The following is a 20,302-nucleotide window of genomic DNA, read 5'->3' as shown; positions in this document are numbered from 1 at the left end:
AACATCTTGTAACCATCTTGGGCTGGAGTAGATGATGCAGGAACTATAGCCTCATCACGGGATGAGGATGAGATGGGAGCCGGGGTGGGATGGTCCTCTGCCTCTTCAACAGAGCCATGACCAGGCTGTTCAGCTGGCAGTGGAGCAGACTGGGCTGGTTGTAAAGCCCATTTGTGAGGAAGAGAAGGGGATCTCGTCCTGGACTGGGATGCAGACACTGGTCTTCTAGCATGGTTCCCCACAGAGCCACAATGGTGCTGGTAAGCATAAGGAGAAGATGGCTACAGGGACGGATACTAGGGAGTAGTATCAAGTATTCCTTGAGCTTCTATGTCTAGAGTAAAACTCAGCCCTCAACTCCCTCACAGCTGTACAGAAGAGGCTACACGTTGAGAGAAGAAGCTTGGGCACTGCAAGTTCTGACTAGGAGCCACAAGCTCCAAGTGAGGAGGAAATGAGAGGAAGTTGGATTCCCCCTGGTCTGTAGGCCCTCAGTTGGAGGCATGAAAGCACTCAGGGTGCAGGTGCAGCCCCCAGTGTATACAGATGGCCAAAATAATCTGAACTTGAGTGCATAGGCTCATACACCCCAACAGTGGAATATATATATCGACAAGCACACGAAGGCCATAATAATATGTATCCAAGTCGTTACATTATATAACCAGCTATTGGCCAAAGAATAAATACATACGTAATGGCACCTGTACTAAAGCTTGTAACAAACAGGATTTGACTAGCCGACAGCAAATTGGTTTTACACTATGCATTGTTGAGTCAGCTTCCTTTAGTTTGCTTTTTAAGGAGGGGCATAATGTCTGCAGGGGAACGTCTCTATCTTAGTAAGGCTATTGTTTTATAAAACATCTTTAATGTAGGTGGCAGAAATTTACATATTTGATTTATTGCTGCTGAGAATACACATGCGTGGACATGATGAACAAAATTACTTCCAAAACAGAAAGTAATTTTGTAAGTGAACATTATATAATACAGACGCTCATTCATTTGTTCTAAACTGGTATGAGTCTAGCCTGTTTTTCACTTACACAGTATGTATAAGTATTTTCTTTTCTTTTGTTTTTAGACTAATAGTTATACACTGTTCTACTTTTGCTCACTTGAATCATGTGAACCTCTTTTATTCACCTTTTGTTATCCTCATTTTCAACCTCTGAAATCCAAGAATAGTAGTGGATAAAGTTATGCAAATTAAAGAAGTTAATTGTGTAATTCTGGGAAGCACAAAATTATTTATCTTTGATAATAAAAATAGAAAAGAGTTAAGTAAACTGGGCTCTAAGGAACTCAGAGGAACTAAGACAGCTCCTTGGTGCGGAAGCACCCTCTAATGGCTGGCTGCAGAGTGGATTTGATAGAAGCTGAAGAAGCTACTTAACATCTGCGTTCCCAGGCACGAAGAAATATTAAAACGCTAAGTGATAAACAGGGAAAGAGGAAAGTCTGTGAGTGCTTGTGTGTGCGTGTGTCTGCACACATTCACTAACGGGTATATTACACACAGTACAGAAGGAATAAGATACATCTAATGTACACTTTACATTGCCAAATATTTAATGGGATTCTGGATTTTATTTTTAAATGCCCCTGTTTTGAAGTATAAAATATCATTTTAAGCTTACATAGATTTCAGTTGTCTTTCAGAGGAAATCTGAATGCTGATTTCCAAATCTGCATGGAAATTTACACAGGTCTTGCTTCCAGTTTTCAGACAGCATGCAAAAATGAGTTATGATCAAATGTTTGAAAACAGCAGAATAAAGACAATGGACTTCAAGAAGGCAGACGTTACCAAACTCAGAGAATTGGTAGGTAAGATCCCATGGGAATCAAGTCTAAGGGAACAGTCTAAGGGAATAAAGAGTTCAGGGGAGATGGCAATTTTTTAAAGAGACATTATTAAGGGCACAAGAGCAAATTTTCTCAATGCGTAGGAAAAATAGGAACTGTGGTAAGAGACCACCCTGGCTTAACCAGGTGTTCTTCAACAATCTGAAACTCAAAAAAGGGTCATACCAAAAGTGGAAACTGGGTCAAATTACAAAGGATGACTATTAAAAAAAGCACAACAGAAGCATATAGGGACAAATTTAAACAGGCTGAGGCACAAAAAGAGATTAAACTAGCTAGGATGTAAAGAATAACAAGAAAACATTTTACAAATTTTACATTGTACCAATATATTAGAAGCAAGATGAAGACCAAGGATAGAGGAGCCCTCCGGTGGGACTGATATCCCATGGGTCCCGCAGGACCTGTTCCCATAACAGCAGGAACAGGTAAAATGTACGTTGTTGCGAGCGGAATTGGGTAGGGGAAAAAACCTGACTGCGGTTATTTGCGGGAAAACACTAAATCTTTTTTTTAAATTAAGGTTTTAATACTTAAATTATAAGCGATGGATAGAAAGAGATTAGATGTTTATTGTAACAGGAGTTAAAGTATTTTTACATGGTTTAAGCATGATTTGTTTTATTCTTTTAGTGGTAAAAATTGTGTCTGAAGTCTGTTTATATATATATTAACCACTTTTTTTTTTAGTAGCATGGGGGAATCTGTCTCTTACTGGATTTGTTGGATCTAAGGTTTTTGCAGGTGGGAGTGGGATAAAATGCAAGAAACAATGCAGGAGCAGGTGGGAGTGGGAATTGTGGGGCAGGATGGGAGTGGGATTAAAAAATAGCCCCTTGCAGGGCTTTAGAGGACAGAGTAATCTCATTACTCAATGAGGGAAAGACATAATAGGAAATGCAGCAATGGCCAAAGTGCTAAATGCTTATTTAGTTTCAGTTTTCACCAAAAAGGTTAGCAGTGATTGGATGACTAACATAGTGAACATCAGTGTGAATGGTATAGGATCTGAGGCTAAAATAGGGAAAGAACAAGTTAAGATTTACTTAGACAAGTTAGATGTCTTCAAGTTGGCAGGGCCTGATGAAATACATCCTAGAATACCTAAGGACAGGGGTAGGCAACCTATGGCACGCGTGCCAAAGGCGGCACGCGAGCTGATTTTCAGTGGCACTCACACTGCCCGGGTCCTGGCCAACGGTCTGGGGAGCTCTGCATTTTAATTTAATTTTAAATGAATCATCTTAAACATTTTACAAACCTTATTTACTTTACATACAACAATAGTTTAGTTATATATTATAGACTTATAGGAAGAGACCTTCTAAAAACGTTAAAATGTATTATGGGCACACGAAATCTTAAATTAGAGTGAATAAATGAAGACTCCGCACACCACTTCTGAAAGGTTGCCGACCCCTGCTTAAGGAACTGGCTGAAGAGATCTCTGAGCCATTAGCAATTATCTTTGAGAACTCGTGGAGGACAGGAGAAATCCCACGGGACTGGAAAAGGGCAAATATAGTACCTAGCTACAGAAAGGGGAATAAGAATAACCCAAGGAATTATAGACCAGTCAGCTTAACTTCGGTACCCAGAAAGATAATGAGGAAATAATCAAACAATCAATTTGTAAGCACTTAGAAGATGATAAGGAGATAAGTAACAGCCAACATGGATTTCTCAAGAACAAATCATGTCAAACCAATCTAATATCCTTCTTTGACAGGGTAACAGGCCTTGTGGATACAAAGAAAGCAGTAGATGTGATATATCTCAACTTTAGTAAGGCTTTTGATACTGTCTCACATGACCTTCTCATAAACAAATAGGGAAATAGAGCCTAAATGAATCTATTATAAGGTGGGTGCACCACTGGTTGCAAAAACCATACTCAGAGAGTAAAACCATTCAATATCTTCATAAATGATTTGGATAATAGCATAGAGAGTACACTTATAAAGACTGCCTATGATACCATGCTGGGAGGAATTGCAAATGCTTTGTAGGATAGGATTAGGATTCAAAAATGATCTTGACAAACTGGAGAAATGCTCTGAGATGAGTAGAACGAAATTCAATAAGGACAAATCCAAAATACTACACTTAGGAAGGAATAATCAACTGCACAAATACAAAATGGGAAATGACTGTCTAGGAAGGAGTATTGCAGAAAAAGGATCTGGGGGTTACAGTGGATCACAAACTACATATGAATCAACTATGTAATACTGTTGCAAAAAAGCACACATCATTCTGGGATGTTGTAAGCAAGACACAAGAAGTACTTCTTCTACTCTAATCAGCACTGATAAGTCCTCAGTTGGAGTGCTGTGTACAGTTCTTGGCACCCTACTCTGGGAAAGATGTGGACAAATGGGAGAAAGTCCAGAGGAAAGGAACAAATATGATTAAAGGTCTAGAAAACATGACTTATGAGGAAAGAAGAAAAATTGGGTTTATTTAGTCTGGAGAAGGGAAGACTAAGGGGGGGATATGATAACAGCCTTAGTGTATGAAAAAGGTTGTTATAAAGAGAAAGATGATAAATTTTTCTCCTTATCCATTGAAGATAGGAGAAGAAATAATGGGCTTAAATTGCAGCAAGAGAGATTTAGGTTAGACACTAGGGCCTTGGCTACACTTACCCGCTAGTTCGGCGGCTGGCAATCGAACTTCTGGGTTCGACTTATCGCGTCTAGTCTGGACGCGATAAGTCGAACCCGGAAGTGCTTGCCGTCGACTGCGGTACTCCAGCTCGGCGAGAGGAGTACCGCGGAGTCGACGGGGGAGCCTGCCTGCCGAGTGTGGACCAAGGTAAGTTCGAACTAAGGTACTTCGAACTTCAGCTACGTTATTCACGTAGCTGAAGTTGCGTACCTTAGTTCGAATTAGGGGGGTAGTGTAGACCTGGCCTTAGTAAAACTTCCTAACTGTAAGGGTAGTTAAGCACCAGAACAAATTACCTAGGGAGGTTGTGGAATCTCTGTCATTGGAGGTTTTTAAAAACAGGTTAAACTAACACCTATCAGGGATGGTTTAGATAATACTTAGTCCTGTCTCGGTGCAAGGTACTGGACTAGATGACCTATTAAGATCCCTTCCAGTCCTATATTTCTATGATTTACAAGTATATTTCAGTATTTTAAATACTTTGTTACATGTCCTGTTGAAGAGAAAATGACTTTGCTATCTTATCAATGAACTTTCACAAAAGTTATTCACAAGAGGATGTATGTAAAATACTATCTGTATGCTAAGCCCAAAGCAGATAGTTGTCCTTTTCATTTACCTCAGCAATTGCCTCAAGGCTACACTGAAGTTACCAGAAATGCAAAATTGTTCTGAAGTCTAAAAATTTTCCTTTAATATATAATTTTCTTTATATTTTGCAGTTTTTGGTGAATTTGACTAAAAATACCTAGAACTAGTATTTTGAAATGTACTAAAACTGCTATATTATTTTATCTCAATATTAGATTCTATATTTGGCATACAGTACTTCAGTATTAAGTGTTAAGTATAATATTACAGTCTTCATATAAAGCCAATGGCAGATAGAGCGCTTAATAACATAAAAGTAATGAGGCTAACCGACCAACTTGCTTCTCAACATCACTTTGCAAATCTCTTTGGGCTAAATTTTCAGCCAGTGTGTGGGGAATTAGCCATAGAAATCCCATTAACGTTAATGAGTGTTCCATGGCTAACTCCCTATGCACTGCGCTAAAGATGTAACAGTATATCTCTAAAATAAATATGTGCAGATGCCCAAATTCTTTTTATAGAGCCTGAAGAAATTAAAGGCTCTACTCTCAAATAATTGACTTATACACAATTATCTCCCCCCCCCCCCCCCCCACTCATGGATCTTCTACATATCAGAATGGGTGTAATGTCACATTAAGGTCATTAAAAAGATTAACCAAAGTATGTATGTTTACCAGCATAGAGACACAGTCTGAGCTAACCATACATTTTACAGTGAATAATACACATAAGCAGATTTGTCTCCTATGTCCATATAAAGTAACTGAGTAATACTGTGTGGTGGCTGAATAGTGTTCAGCACCACAAGAACCGCCTCCATTCATGCAGATATTTTTAAGAGACTGTGGTACTTACAAAGGCATCAGCTGGACAGAATTTGAGAGCCAAGTCCCCATTATATCTGTAGAACAGATAAAAGCATGGACAGACGCAATATAAGCTTCCCCACATCCAGTGGCTGGGGCAGATTTAAACAGGAGGGAGACATCTGTATATTGGAACTCTGCCCACAAAGGCCTCCAATTCATTTCACACAGGCCTCCAAACAGCTATTAGGCATGTGCAATTGAAGCCAAAGATGAACCCCCAAATGAACAGAATAAGTAAAATCTGCTTTAATCTCACTCAAACAAGTCAAATATTCCTTCTTGTTGTGTCTGGGACACACAGACTCTGCAATTAGATGGAACATAGCTGAACCCATGCTCAGACTGCTAAAAATTTAAACTTGGTTCCACAGGTGAATCACTGTCTCCAGGGAAAGGGGAAAGGGTGGAGAATGCTCTCTCAATAGTATTGTCTTCCCTTTCCTTACTCCTCACAAAAAACACTAGAGCTGCGCCTCTGTAGGGTTTGGAAAGATGTGGGCCAGGACTGCAGGGGGGAGAATCAGTGGACTGGGCTCTACATCACTATTCATTGCAGACCTCCCCATATTTTCACTCTGAAATCCTGTTGTGAATTTGTGCCGCTGTGTGCTGTATAACTCCATGTGGGTTCCCGCTGTAGCTATTTCTGGGCAGTCTCAGGAACATCCAGCCAATACCAGTGTGGCTCCAACTGCAGCTGTGCTGCTGGGAGGGATAGAGACCAACAGAACAACACAGAGGCAAGAGATCTCCATCCAGTTGTCTCCTACCTCCTCAAATCTGGGAGTCTCCTTCCCTGTAGATCACTAGGACGAAAGAGGGTTTGGGATGCTTGAATCCCCACACCACTGCATGTTGTGGGACTTATTTGAAGGGACTTTGCATGGTGAACCTTGCATCGTTTTCCTGTCCCTGGCTCCTTTCCAAGGATTTCTTCATGAGAGGTGTGCTATTTAGTAACCATCCTCTTCACTTGCCAGCTTTATTTCAGGATTGCAAAACACACCCCTGACAAATGCTCTATTGCTCGATGATGCTAACACAAGTTATTAATTAACAATAAGTTTGTGTAATTAAATGGGAGAGGTGCTTTGCACAGCATTTATAGTACATGCAATGTACATAATAAGCACCCTTGTATATAAGATAGCATTGTAGATCAGGGTCCTCCTCAGCCTGAAAGAAATAGGTAACCTAGGAATGGATGCCAACTCTTCAGTGTTTTCTAGGTCACATAAATCATTACTATTTGTAAAGTACTTGCTATATTTAAATAACAAAGTCCATAAATCACACTTTCCTCTGAATCATCAGGAATCATCCATCAGAGGAATCATCATCCTCTGGTATTTGCTGGATAGATTTAAATATGTTTCCTGACAAGTTTACTAAATAATTTATCATTTATGTTATCAAACAGCAATATAACAAGCACATTTTGCCAGCTATTGCAAATTATCCTGACTTTTTTTGACCAACTCATTACAAAAAATAAACAATGTAAATATAATCAAATATTCAGTTGTGCCATAAAAATATTATTAATAGTATTTTAGGACTAAGCCTTTCCCTCATCTCAACATATACATACTCACACACTCTTTATGATACATATTTGTAAGCTAAAAACTGTTAGCAGGCTTAATCCTACAATCTTTATATGAGAAAGACTTCCAGTAGCTTCACTGCCCGAAACATGGAACAATACATGAAAATAATGTGCACATTCTCAGCAAGATCATCTTTCTTGTTTTTTCTTTTTAATTTTAATATCAAAGTATTCCAAACTCCAATTATGTTTCATTACTGAAACTGTGAATATCCCATTTAATTATTTTTAATATCCTAGGATTACACAAGGAATGTAGAATTTTGGTAAAGTAGACAAGGAAGAAAACACATTAACTATTCCAAGAAAAAAAAAGTTGTATTTCATGTTTTTATCCAATCAACAACAAGCCTTAAATATAAGTAATATAGTATTACAGATAATTGCTTTAATCCTAAGGCATTTTAGGGTGTACTTGAATTAATACAAGGGAACCTTGTATTTGTATATTCAGTGTAAGGCAACTAGCAAATAGTTTCTACATTAAGAGTATGCGACTTAAATTGCCTCTTCTTCCTTGGGAACCAAGAAGGTAAGTACTTTTTAGGCACATTTAAATCAAAATACTGCATATGGTTTAACAAATTATCACACCATTTTTTCCCTGAGATGTTACGTCTTGGTCTACGTATTATAAAACAAGAGCTACAAGCACAATAATATTCATTCTATATTCTAAGTCCTTCAGTGAAACTGCCCATTTAGCAAAGATGCAAATGTTCCACGACTTTTTAAAGATGATTTTCTTTCTCACACCTCAGAGGATATCAACTGACTTTACAAGTTACCATAAATGCAACTTTACACAATAGCACCATCTAGTGTTTCAAATACATGTTTTCATTTCATTTATTAAATGGCCTCTTACCCATTTTTCTCTCACTCTCCAATTAATAGTATAATTAAAATGTTAAAAACCAATGTTTCCTCCTCAAACCTAGACTCCTCAAACTTCTCTCTACCTGTATGTATTCTTGCTTCTCTTATCTGATTTTCCTACAATCTTACCCCAAAGAGCAAGTTCTCATTTTTGGTGTTTTCTGTCCAATTTAGATTGTCACCTACTTGATGCAGCGAGCTGGGATGAAATCCTGGCCCCACTCAAATCAAATGAATGGCAAAACGCCCACTGAATTCAGGGGACAAAGATTTTGTTTATGGTCTTTCTATTTGCCTCTGAAGTTCTATGCAAACCAATGGTGCAATACGAATAATAAAACAATAATATGCTGTCATTTAAGAGATGTTCACTCCTCATGGGAAGTATGTTATAATTAAAAGTCAATAAATTGATCTAAAGCTTAGATTTTAACAAGGGAGTTAAATACAAGCTACATTCCTTCTTTTATGTGTGTCCTGCATAATATTTGAAACAAAATAAATGCAAGATAATTTCCCCATAATTATGTCTCCAAAAATGTGACGTAGTCAAAAAAGTTAGAAGCTGGCATTAACATATTAGAAAAATGAGTCACTGAATGCACACAGTGGTGCTGGAACAATTTTTATAGTGGGGGTGCTGAAGGCAGAAACCATGTATTTGGGTTTTATGACTACTTCAAGCCAGGGGCTGCGACATCACCCCCAGCACCCCTAGTTCCAGCCCTATGAATGCACAGATCTAATTAAACCTTGTCCTACAAATTATAGGCAGGGGCGGTTTTACTGCCTATTATTAAGGCTTCTCATGATAAGACCCTGTTTCCAGTTTCTTATAACTTTGCTAAACTTTAACCATATTTGCTGAACTTTTCCATGCAAGGTGTTTGTCTCAGGTTGGATTTTTTGGGAAAATTTCAGCCAATACCATTCAGCTATTTCCAAGAACAAGACTAGGTAAAAATATGTTCGTTTGCCATGTTAAAAAATTCTTGAGAAAAATTGTTAGAAAGCTCTAGCACTTCCATGCTTTTGCAGGGAGGTGGCCTTTATGTCAAGGATGTGCCTTTTGCCATCCCCATGAAAATCTGTCCATCTTGACCAAGATATAAGCCTCTGAAAAGTCACAGTTCACACGTAGTTAGTAGAGACATATTCAACTTTAAAAGTTAATTTTCCAAAGATTCTGTGCTCACTGTGAACATGCCTGAGCCTCTCACAGCTTCTAGTGATGCCCAGATTTCACATGCACCATCTCCGCAGAGCAACAGAGCATACTTCTAGCTCAGAGCTACCCGGGCAAAGCTGGACTTCTCCTGTAATGGTTGCTCCCGGTTGCTTGGGCTAGGGTGTGGCCAGGCTAGGGTGACCACCCGTCCCTTATTTTAAGGGACCATCATTGATTTGTCCCTTAGGGTGATCACCCGCCCCTTATTTTAAGATGTATTGAAATGTATTAAAACTAGGTACCATTTTAAACATTAAATTGAAGGTTAGAATAATTGCATTGTACACTCAAGGACAGTAGAAATGTACACTTAAGAGAAAACATGCTAAGGGAAAAGGTGTTTTCCTAAAATGTCCCTTAAAAGTTGTCCATTATTTTTCATGCGGTTTTCCCTTATTTCCAACCAACAAAGGCGGTCACCCTAGGCCAGGCAATGGAACAGAGAACAGGGAGCCTGTCTCTTCTGGATTCTCAATAATGCCTCCCTACCCCTCCCTCTCCCCGCACCCAAGCAGCATTGAGAAGGAAACCTTCTGATTCAAATGCAGAGGAGACAAAAGTCAGACCAGGTAGGAAAGAAAGGATTAGTCTGGTACTGATGAGGCTGGCACTGGAGGGAGAAATTGGCACTGGCTAGGCAAGGAGACTGGGGCTGAGACAGAGGGAGAGACAGACTGGGGGTTGAGGGGGAAAGGGGAAGGTTGAGCTGGTTGGGCTAGGAGACTGTGGCTGGGAGCTAAGGGGAGAGACTGAGGCTGGAAGCTGGTAAAAGAGATAGGGGAGGGGGAACTGACAGCCAGTTGGCTTGGTAGGGGGCAGACACTGAGATCAGATGCGGAGTTCAGGGGAGGAAGCAAGTTCAGGGGACTGTCTGAACAAGGAAACTGGGATTGGGAATCAGTATGGGAGGGAATGGGGACTGGGTGGTGGGCAGACAGACCTGACAAGAAGCTGAAGTGTGGGGGGAAAACTGGGACTATCTGGGAAAAGAAACCAGGAAAAGGGGTGGGATGGGCACAAGAAGCTGTGGGGAGGACTTGCTTTGGGTGAGGAGCCTGAGGCAGGGGACTAGAATTGGGAGCCAGTGGTGAGTGGCAGATCTGACAAGGAACTGGGAATCCTGGATAGGCTGGGCAAGGAAATTAGGCACAAGGAGTTGGGGTAAGGGTACAAACTGGAATAGGGTGGGCAAAGAGACTGGAATTGAGTGAGAGGAGAAGGAGAGACTAGGAGTGGGGTGGGGACAGGGACTCATACAGTGAGCTCAGAGTGGGAGGCTAGGACTGGCTGTGCAAGAAGACATAAGAATGACCATGCTGAGTCAGACCAATGGTCAATCTAGCCCAGTACCCTGTCTCTGACAGTGGCCAGTGCCAGATGCTTCAGAGGGAATGAACAGAACAGGGCAATTACGAACAGGGCAAAATCTCCTCCTGTTGTCCAGTCCCAGCATCTGGCACTTATAGATTCATAGATTCATAGAGTCTAGGACTGGAAGGGACCTCGAGAGGTCATCGAGTCCAGTCCCCTGCCCGCATGGCAGGACCAAATACTGTCTAGACCATCCCTGATAGACATTTTTCTAACCTACTCTTAAATATCTCCAGAGATGGAGATTCCACAACCTCCCTAGGCAATTTATTAACCCTGACAGTTAGGAACTTTTTCCTAATGTCCAACCTAGACCTCCCTTGCTGCAGTTTAAACCCATTGCTTCTTGTTCTATCCTTAGAGGCTAAGGTGAACAAGTTTTCTCCCTCCTCCTTATGACACCCTTTTAAATACCTGAAAACTGCTATCATGTCCCCTCTCAGTCTTCTCTTTTCCAAACTAAACAAACCCAATTCTTTCAGCCTTCCTTCATAGGTCATGTTCTCAAGACCTTTAATCATTCTTGTTGCTCTTCTCTGGACCCTTTCCAATTTCTCCACATCTTTTTTAAAATGCGGTGCCCAGAACTGGACACAATACTCCAGCTGAGGCCTAACCAGAGCAGAGTAGAGCGGAAGAATGACTTCTCGTGTCTTGCTCACAACACACCTGTTAATACATCCCAGAATCATGTTTGCTTTTTTTGCAACAGCATCACACTGTTGACTCATATTTAGCTTGTGGTCCACTATAACCCCTAGATCCCTTTCTGCCGTACTCCTTCCTAGACAGTCTCTTCCCATTCTGTATGTGTGAAACTGATTTTTTCTTCCTAAGTGGAGCACTTTGCATTTGTCTTTGTTAAACTTCATCCTGTTTACCTCAGACCATTTCTCCAATTTGTCCAGATCATTTTGAATTATGACCCTGTCCTCCAAAGCAGTTGCAATCCCTCCCAGTTTGGTATCATCCGCAAACTTAATAAGCGTACTTTCTATGCCAATATCTAAGTCGTTGATGAAGATATTGAACAGAGCCGGTCCCAAAACAGACCCCTGCGGTACCCCACTCGTTATGCCTTTCCAGCAGGATTGGGAACCATTAATAACAACTCTCTGAGTACGGTTATCCAGCCAGTTATGCACCCACCTTATAGTAGCCCCATCTAAATTGTATTTGCCTAGTTTATCGATAAGAATATCATGCGAGACCGTATCAAATGCCTTACTGAAGTCTAGGTATACCACATCCACAGCTTCACCCTTATCCACAAGGCTCGTTATCCTATCAAAGAAAGCTATCAGATTGGTTTGACATGATTTGTTCTTCACAAATCCATGCTGGCTGTTCCCTATCACCTTACCACCTTCCAAGTGTTTGCAGATGATTTCCTTAATTACTTGCTCCATTATCTTCCCTGGCACAGAAGTTAAACTAACTGGTCTGTAGTTTCCTGGGTTGTTTTTATTTCCCTTTTTATAGATGGGCACTATATTTGCCCTTTTCCAGTCTTCTGGAATCTCTCCCGTCTCCCATGATTTTCCAAAGATAATAGCTAGAGGCTCAGATACCTCCTCTATTAGCTCCTTGAGTATTCTAGGATGCATTTCATCAGGCCCTGGTGACTTGCAGGCATCTAACTTTTCCAAGTGATTTTTAACTTGTTCTTTTTTTATTTTATCTGCTAAACCTACCCCCTTCCCATTAGCATTCACTATGTTAGGCATTCCTTCAGACTTCTCGGTGAAGACCGAAACAAAGAAGTCATTAAGCATCTCTGCCATTTCCAAGTTTCCTGTTACTGTTTCTCCCTCTTCACTAAGCAGTGGGCCTACCCTGTCTTTGGTCTTCCTCTTGCTTCTAATGTATTGATAAAAAGTCTTCTTGTTTCCCTTTATTCCTGTAGCTAGTTTGAGCTCATTTTGTGCCTTTGCCTTTCTAATCTTGCCCCTGCATTCCTGTATTGTTTGCCTACATTCATCCTTTGTAATCTGTCCTAGTTTCCATTTTTTATATGACTCCTTTTTATTTTTTAGATCATGCAAGATCTCGTGGTTAAGCCAAGGTGGTCTTTTGCCACATTTTCTATCTTTCCTAACCAGCGGAATAGCTTGCTTTTGGACCCTTAATAGTGTCCCTTTGAAAAACTGCCAACTCTCCTCAGTTGTTTTTCCTCACTTGGAGGTTTAGGGACACCTGGAGCATCCTTGACCATCTTGACTAGTAGCCACTGAGGGCTCTATCCTTCACGAACTTATCTAATTCTTTTTTTAACCCAGTTACAGAGGCGCTGCCTTTCTAATTTCTCCTGGAGGGCTTGAAACCCTGCTCCACCCCAGGCCCCGCCCCCACTCTCAGGTGCTCCACTTCAGCTGAGTTCCAAGCAATATTCTTCATCAGGACGGAGCTTAGGAGCAGAGTCCAATACTGAAGACAAGACTGTATACCCAAGGGCAACATCTGATCTATAAGAATGCACCACTGCATAATACTTGGAAAAGGCACGTATCACCATAAGAACATAACATAAGAACATAAGAATGGTCACAGTGGATCAGATCAATGGTTCATCTAGCCCAGTATCCTGTCTTCCGACAACGGCCAATTCCAGGTGCTTCAAAGGTAATGAACAGAACAGAGAAATCATCAAGTGATCCCTCCCCTGTCATTCAGTCACAGCATCTTGCAGTCAGAGGCTTAGGGACACCCAGAGCATGGTGTTGCATCCTAAGTTCCCTGTAAGCTGCGCTGCTGCGCAGCAGGCTTTCAAGGGCTGTGCAAGCGGGGAGAGGCGCCCCTCCCTCAGCCCAGCCAAGCCCAGCCCCGCCACAGCTGCCGAGGAGAGGAGCCCCCTCCCCCAACCTAGCCCCACTGCAGCTGCCAGGGAGAGGAACAAGCCCAGTCCAGGCCTGCCGGAGCTGCCGGGAAGAGGAGCCCCGTCCCCAGCCTGCCTCTCACCCAGCCCTGAGCTGCCATAGTGAGAAGGCTGGGGGGAGTCCTCTCTCCCCGCCGCAGCCCTGGGGCAGCCTGCACCCCAAACCCTTCATCCCTGGCCCCACCCCAGAACCTGCACCCCTGCAAACCCCAACCCTCTGCCCCAGCCCTGAGCCCCCTCCTACGCCCCAAACCCCTCATCCCCGGCCCCACCCCAACCCTCTGCCCCAGCTTTGAGCCCCCTCCCACACTCCAAACCCCTCAGCCCCACCACACATCACCTCCATATTGGTGCACATAACAAAAATCATTCTGCACATGGACGTAAAAAATTAGAGGGAACACTGGTTGCATCGCTGACCATCTTGGCTAATAGCCATTGATGGACCTATCCTCCATGAACTTATCTAATTCTTTTTTGAACCGAGTTATACTTTGGACCTTCACAACATCCCCGGCAACAAACTCCGCAGATTGCCTGTGCATTGTGTGAAAAAGTACTTCCTTTTGTGTGTTTTAAACCTGCTGCCTACTAATTTAATTGGGTGACCCCTGATTCTTTTGTTATGTGGAGGGGTAAATAACACTTCCTGGTTCACTTTTTCCATACCAGTCAAGATTTTATCGACGCTTATCAGATCCCCCTCAATCATCTCTTTTCCAAGCTGAACAGTCCCAGTCTTTTTAATCTCTCCTCATATGGAAGCTGTTCCACACCCTTAATAATTATTGTTGCCCTTCTCTGTACCTTTTCCATTTCTAATATACTTTTCTGAGATGGGGTGACCAGAACTGCATGCAGTATTCAAGGTGTGGGCATGCCATGGATTTATATAGTGGCATTATGATATTTACTGTCTCATTATCTACCCCTTTCCTAATGGTTCCTAACATTCTGTTCGCTTTTTTGACTGCTGTTGCATAATGAGCAGATGTTTTCAGAGAACTGTCCACAATGACTCTAAGATCTCTTTCTTGAGTGGTAACAGCTAATTTAGACCCCATCATTTTGTATGTATAATTGGGATTATGTTTTCCAATATGCATTACTTTGCACTGATCAAGATTGAATTTCATCTGCATTTTGTTGCCCAAGCATTCCGTTTTGTGAGATCCCTTTGTAACTCTTCGCAGTCTGCTTTGGACTTAACTATCTTGAGTAATTTTGCAAACTTTGCCACCTCTCTGGTAGAAGTGGTACCAAAGAGAACTGCTTAGGAGGCACCAAGTTAGTATGACACACCTGTTTCCTCGCCAGTACCGAATGCAGTGAGGGAACTGTCGGTACTACCTTTTTAGAGGTAGAATGTTTAGACTCCTTCCCGGCATGGTCCTGCCTCTGCAGTACTGAGGATGTCTTTGATACTGAGGCATGTTTGATACTGAGACCCCATCGAAGTCCAAGTTGCAGCCTTGCGGATTTCAACAATGGGAATATGTTTAAGTAGTGCCACCCAGCTAGATAGACTTTGTGGAATGGGCTAATACCCTAAAAGAAGGTTGTGTAATCAGCAGATTCATAACACGAAATAATACACCCAGAAATTGTGGACTCCTTGGACCTGTCAGCAACAGAGACAGCTTGGGAGACTTTCTAAAGATTTGGTTGTGTCCAGATAGATGGCTAACACCCTCCTGACATCCAAGATATGGAAGGAAGCATCCTCCCTGGTCTGATGTGGTTTTGGGAAATAACTGGAAGATGGATGACTTGTTTGATATTAAATTCAGATGACACCTTAGGTAGAAACCTAGGATACAGATGTAATGAAACTTTGTCCTTGAAAAACAGTGTCACAGTCAGGGCCACTATTAAATCTCCCATTTTCCTGACCCTTTGGGCAGAGGTGACTACCAAGAAGGCCATTTTCATGGAGAGGTGAAGAAGGGAACAGGTGGCAAGCAGTGTGAAGAGGGATTTCATAAGACACTTAAGTACTAAATTTTTAATCTGAAGAAAAAAAAATTTCAACCCCTTAATGAATCTCACTGTCATGGAATGAGCAGACACTGGAGAATCCCTCACTGAGGAATGAAAAGCTGTTATAGCTGCCAAGTGAATTCAGAGAATTTATAGATAGTCCTGACATTTTTAATTCCAAGAGACAGTCAAGAACAGCAGAGCGGGAAGAATGAACAGACAAAAGACGTCGCTGGTCACAGCAGTGGTGGGATCTCTTCCATTTCCGAAGGTAACTATCGCACGTAGATCCTTTCCTACTGGTTAATAATGCCTGTTGTACTTCTGCAGAACATGAAGTCTCTATTCTGGAGAGCCATTGAGTAACCAAGCCTTAAGATGAAGAACTCCCAGGCTGTGATGGAGAATCTGACCAGAGTCTTGAGAGAGAAGATGGGGAATGGATGGAAGACTCATCGCTGGGAGAACGGCAAGGTGCCTGGGCCACATTGAAACTATTAATATGATGTCAAGTATCAGAGGGGTAGCCGTGTTAGTCTGAATCTGTAAAACGCAACAGAGGGTCCTGTGGCACCTTTGAGACTAACAGAAGTACTGGGAGCATAAGCTTTCGTGGGTAAGAACCTCACTTCTTCAGATGCAAGTAATGGAAATCTCCAGAGGCAGGTATATATCAGTGTGGAGATAACGAGGTTAGTTCAATCAGGGAGGGTGAGGTGCTCTGCTAGCAGTTGAGGGTGAGGTGCAACTGCTAGCAGAGCACCTCACCCTCCCTGATTGAACTAACTTCGTTATCTCCACACTGATATATACCTGCCTCTGGAGATTTCCATTACTTGCATCTGAAGAAGTGAGGTTCTTACCCACGAAAGCTTATGCTCCCAGTACTTCTGTTAGTCTCAAAGGTGCCACAGGACCCTCTGTTGCTTATTAATATGATCTTACTTTGTTTTGTTTGATGTTATTTACCACTCTCAATATCAAAGGTATTGAAGGAAATGCATAAAGAAGGCCCCTTGTCCATGTAATGAGAAAAGAATCCCCCAGACAGGGTCCAACCCCATCCGAGCAAAACTGTTTGCACTTCCTGTTGGTAGTGATGGCAGCAAGAAGGTCACATCTGGAAATCCCCAGCTCAGAAAAATGTGATGGAGAGTCTGTGAGTCCAACTCCTATTTGTAATCTTGGAATAAGTGTCTGCTGAGATCTATGCCATGATGTTTTGTATGCCTGGAAGATAAGCAGATGAAATGAGGATATGATTGGCTGTACACCAGTTCCATGGCTTTGTTGCTTCAGCACAAAGAGAAGGAGATCCCAATGGATCTTAAGGTGGTCCTGGAATCATTCAGAGTGTGCAGAGACTCATAGGTGGATTCAGCAAAGAGTTTTAATCTGTTAAAGGGGAGGTCTTCAACTGTATTTTGGACCTCTCCAGGGAACCCAGAGAGCTGGGGCCAGGATGCCCGATGCATCATGACAGCTGTGGAAACAGAATGAGTCACAGTGTCAACTGCAACTCAAGAGGCCTGCAACAAAGTTCTAGCTAATAACTGACCCTCTATAATGGACTGGAATTGCTCATGATGTTCTGTTGGAAGGTGGTCAATAAAGGTGTAAACTTAAAATAACTGGTGTGATTATATTTAGTGATAAGAACCTGGTAATTTGTGATCCTAAACTGAATGGTCACGGATGAGTAGGTGTTATGGCCAAAGAGGTCAAGGCATTTTTGATTCTTATCACATGGTGTGGATTTAGTGTGCTGCTGTCTGCCACATTCAATCACTGCTTCCACAACCAAGGAGCTAGCTGAAGGATGTGAAAATAAAAATTCAGAGTTCTTGGCTGGGACATAATGCTTTTTATCAGCACGCTTGCAGATTAATGGTATCATTGCCAGGATCTGCCAGATGGTCCTGGCAGTATCCAACAGGGCCTCATTAACGGGCAAGGCCATTCGAGCAGAGGGTGTCCAATGTTGGATATCTAGGAGCTCGTACTGGGACTCTCTGACCTTCTCTAAAGAATTTGCAATACATTTAATTAATTCTTGAAATTGTGTAAAATCATCTGCCAGAAAAGGCTGAGGAGGCGTAAGCACCTCATCTGGAGAAGATGAGGAGATATTCGTTTATGGAGTAGCCTCCTTATGCACTCTGGCCTCCTGCTCTTCCAAAGATTCCTGTGGTTGAGGTAGTAGAGGAGGAATAGATGGAATAAGAGACTGTTTTCCTCGGTGGTCCCCACAAGAAAGACTAGGGGCTTGTGAAAACTGCTGTTAACAGGCAGCCCCAAAATCCCAATATGGCCACTGAGGGTCCCATAGCACATGAGAGGTGGCATCCCATAATGCTCGAACCAATGAGAATGGGCACAAATTTGTCTCATTTGCAGCTCCTCTCTTTCCATGAAAGGGTCAGGGAGGATGTCCCTTTGTTGGTAAGTAGGGGAACCTTACACTGAGATTCGGGCATCTAAAGGAGGATCCATGCCAAACTCGGAGGGTGCTAGAGAATCAAGCGGTACTGGGGAAAGGGCCAATCTCCCGACAGACATTTGGTACCCATTAAAAGAGGTGACTCCAGCTCATTTGAGACATTAAGTCCTTTGAATATCCACATTCCTGTAGTACCAGGTGAATTTAAGCTGACTTGATGGAACAAGGTTCTACGGTCTGTCCCAAGGTCAGAGTCTGTTCTGGTGGGTCCTGTCTTACGAAATTCAGTGGTACCAGACAGCTCCTCCATTCCCTGGGGCATTTTGCAATTGACAGGTGGGAGACCAGCAGGAAATAAGGCGCAGCAACTGCTGCTATGCCTCTATAGAAGGCACTGATGCTCTCAACGCACAGCAAACACTTCAAAGATACCTTTAAGCAGAATCTCACCTCATGCAGCATAAATACTGAACTTCAAAGACATAGCCACAGACAGATCTGAATGCAGAGCAATTATCAATGAAAGATGGAAACACTTGCCAAGTGTCATGCCAAGTCTTCAGTGGGAGCCTGAACATTCTTGTGAGATATCTGTTTGCAAGCTTATTCCTCAAGGATCAGACTATACAGCCGCATGAGAACACCTGTGATGCCATGACATCACTGGACACAATGGACAGCCATACTATACCACATGAACAACAGCAGCAGCAGTAGGGCAGGAAGAACCAGCCAGAGAGAATGTCAGCCCCCTGTAGTGGCCCAACCTAGGCTCCAGCCTATGACTAGTCCCTGTTGCAAGTGTCCATATCACAAACACCACCATCAAAACAGTAGGCTTGTTGACAATCTCAGTAAAAAGGGTCAGGATTAAATAGGCATGGGCACTAATCAACTTCTCCACTCTTACTGATGGCCTCTCAAAACCAGTGCTTAACCACATGGAGGGGAAACTTGCATTACAACTACACATATTGCACATCTTCTCAATACAGAATCTCAATCACTTCTAGGACACTCAATCCTTTCCCAAGCACTAACTTCACATTTCATTTTAAATCACTCCTACAGAAAGTGAATTTGCCCTTCATATCAAAACATAATTATGTAATACAGATTTTTTTCCACGTTTCTCAAGGCTGAAAACCATTTTAAGCCCCTGAAAAAGTCTCCATGGTGTTTGGAAACACATGGGAAAACTTCTGTATATCTAAGCAGATGTGTTGCAGTGTTTTGTGCCAGATGGAGTTTTTCCAGAGTCTATGACTGTGACAATGTCTGTACAATGTATAAATTCTTGTTGATATTGTGAAGTAGCATTATGAAAAACTGCTGTATTATGAATGCCCATAGGAATGTGGACCCACCACTGCTGACAGGTCCTGTAGTAGGGCCACCCCAAACAGGGGGAGTGGGAAATATTTAAGGTTAATGATGGTACTCAGACCTCACAAAGATTATGCTAAAAAGTAGCTCAAGCCTGGGAAATCTAGTTTTGGGGGGGGGGATCCAAAAACAACAATAAAAACAACTGAAGGGTTCAAATAAAGAAACACACAGGAACAGCAGGAATCAGACATGAAGAGGAAGTATGGACAACAGAGAATAAGCTTCCAGAAACTAGGTTATGGGTTCCAGGAGGGAGAAGTTCCCCCAGCATGTAGCAGCCTCATGGGGCAGAGAGCCTTGCCGATTTTCCTGAGCCCAGATAGCCCAAGGACTCTGGAAACCCAAGGGACTCAGACCCTAGCCCAAAGAATGCCCTGGAGTAGTAAGGAAACTGAGACAGGGACATACATTTAGTGTTTTGTTTTGTACTATCTGTAGTCTCCTGTGCTTTACATGATTAAGTATAAAGGAACATAAAGGTGTTAGACTGGGCAAAGAGAGCGAGACAGTGTGTGTGTGT

The 20,302-nt window shown here is 42.2% G+C and overlaps 1 protein-coding gene across 5 annotated transcripts in view; it reads right to left on the bottom strand.

The window, feature by feature from the left end:
- Positions 1-20,302, bottom strand: part of WDPCP (WD repeat containing planar cell polarity effector) — a 249,225-nt gene that overhangs the window by 200,930 nt on the left and 27,993 nt on the right. Inside the window, exon 1 of one of the 5 annotated variants that reach the window (XM_065589739.1) lies at positions 6,782-6,908. The exons of 3 other annotated variants lie outside the window; for them this stretch is intronic. The gene's annotated coding sequence lies outside the window, so the exon portion shown is untranslated. Of the gene's footprint in view, positions 1-5,997; positions 6,134-6,781; positions 6,909-20,302 lie in introns of those variants that run through there. One more of the 5 variants, XM_065589740.1, reaches the window with a different exon arrangement.

This window comes from Chrysemys picta, chromosome 3 (genome assembly GCF_011386835.1).
Source record: "Chrysemys picta bellii isolate R12L10 chromosome 3, ASM1138683v2, whole genome shotgun sequence".
NCBI lineage: Eukaryota > Metazoa > Chordata > Testudines > Emydidae > Chrysemys > Chrysemys picta.
The sequence above is the reverse complement of the archived record's forward strand: the minus strand, read 5'-3'. Positions and strand labels throughout refer to the sequence as shown.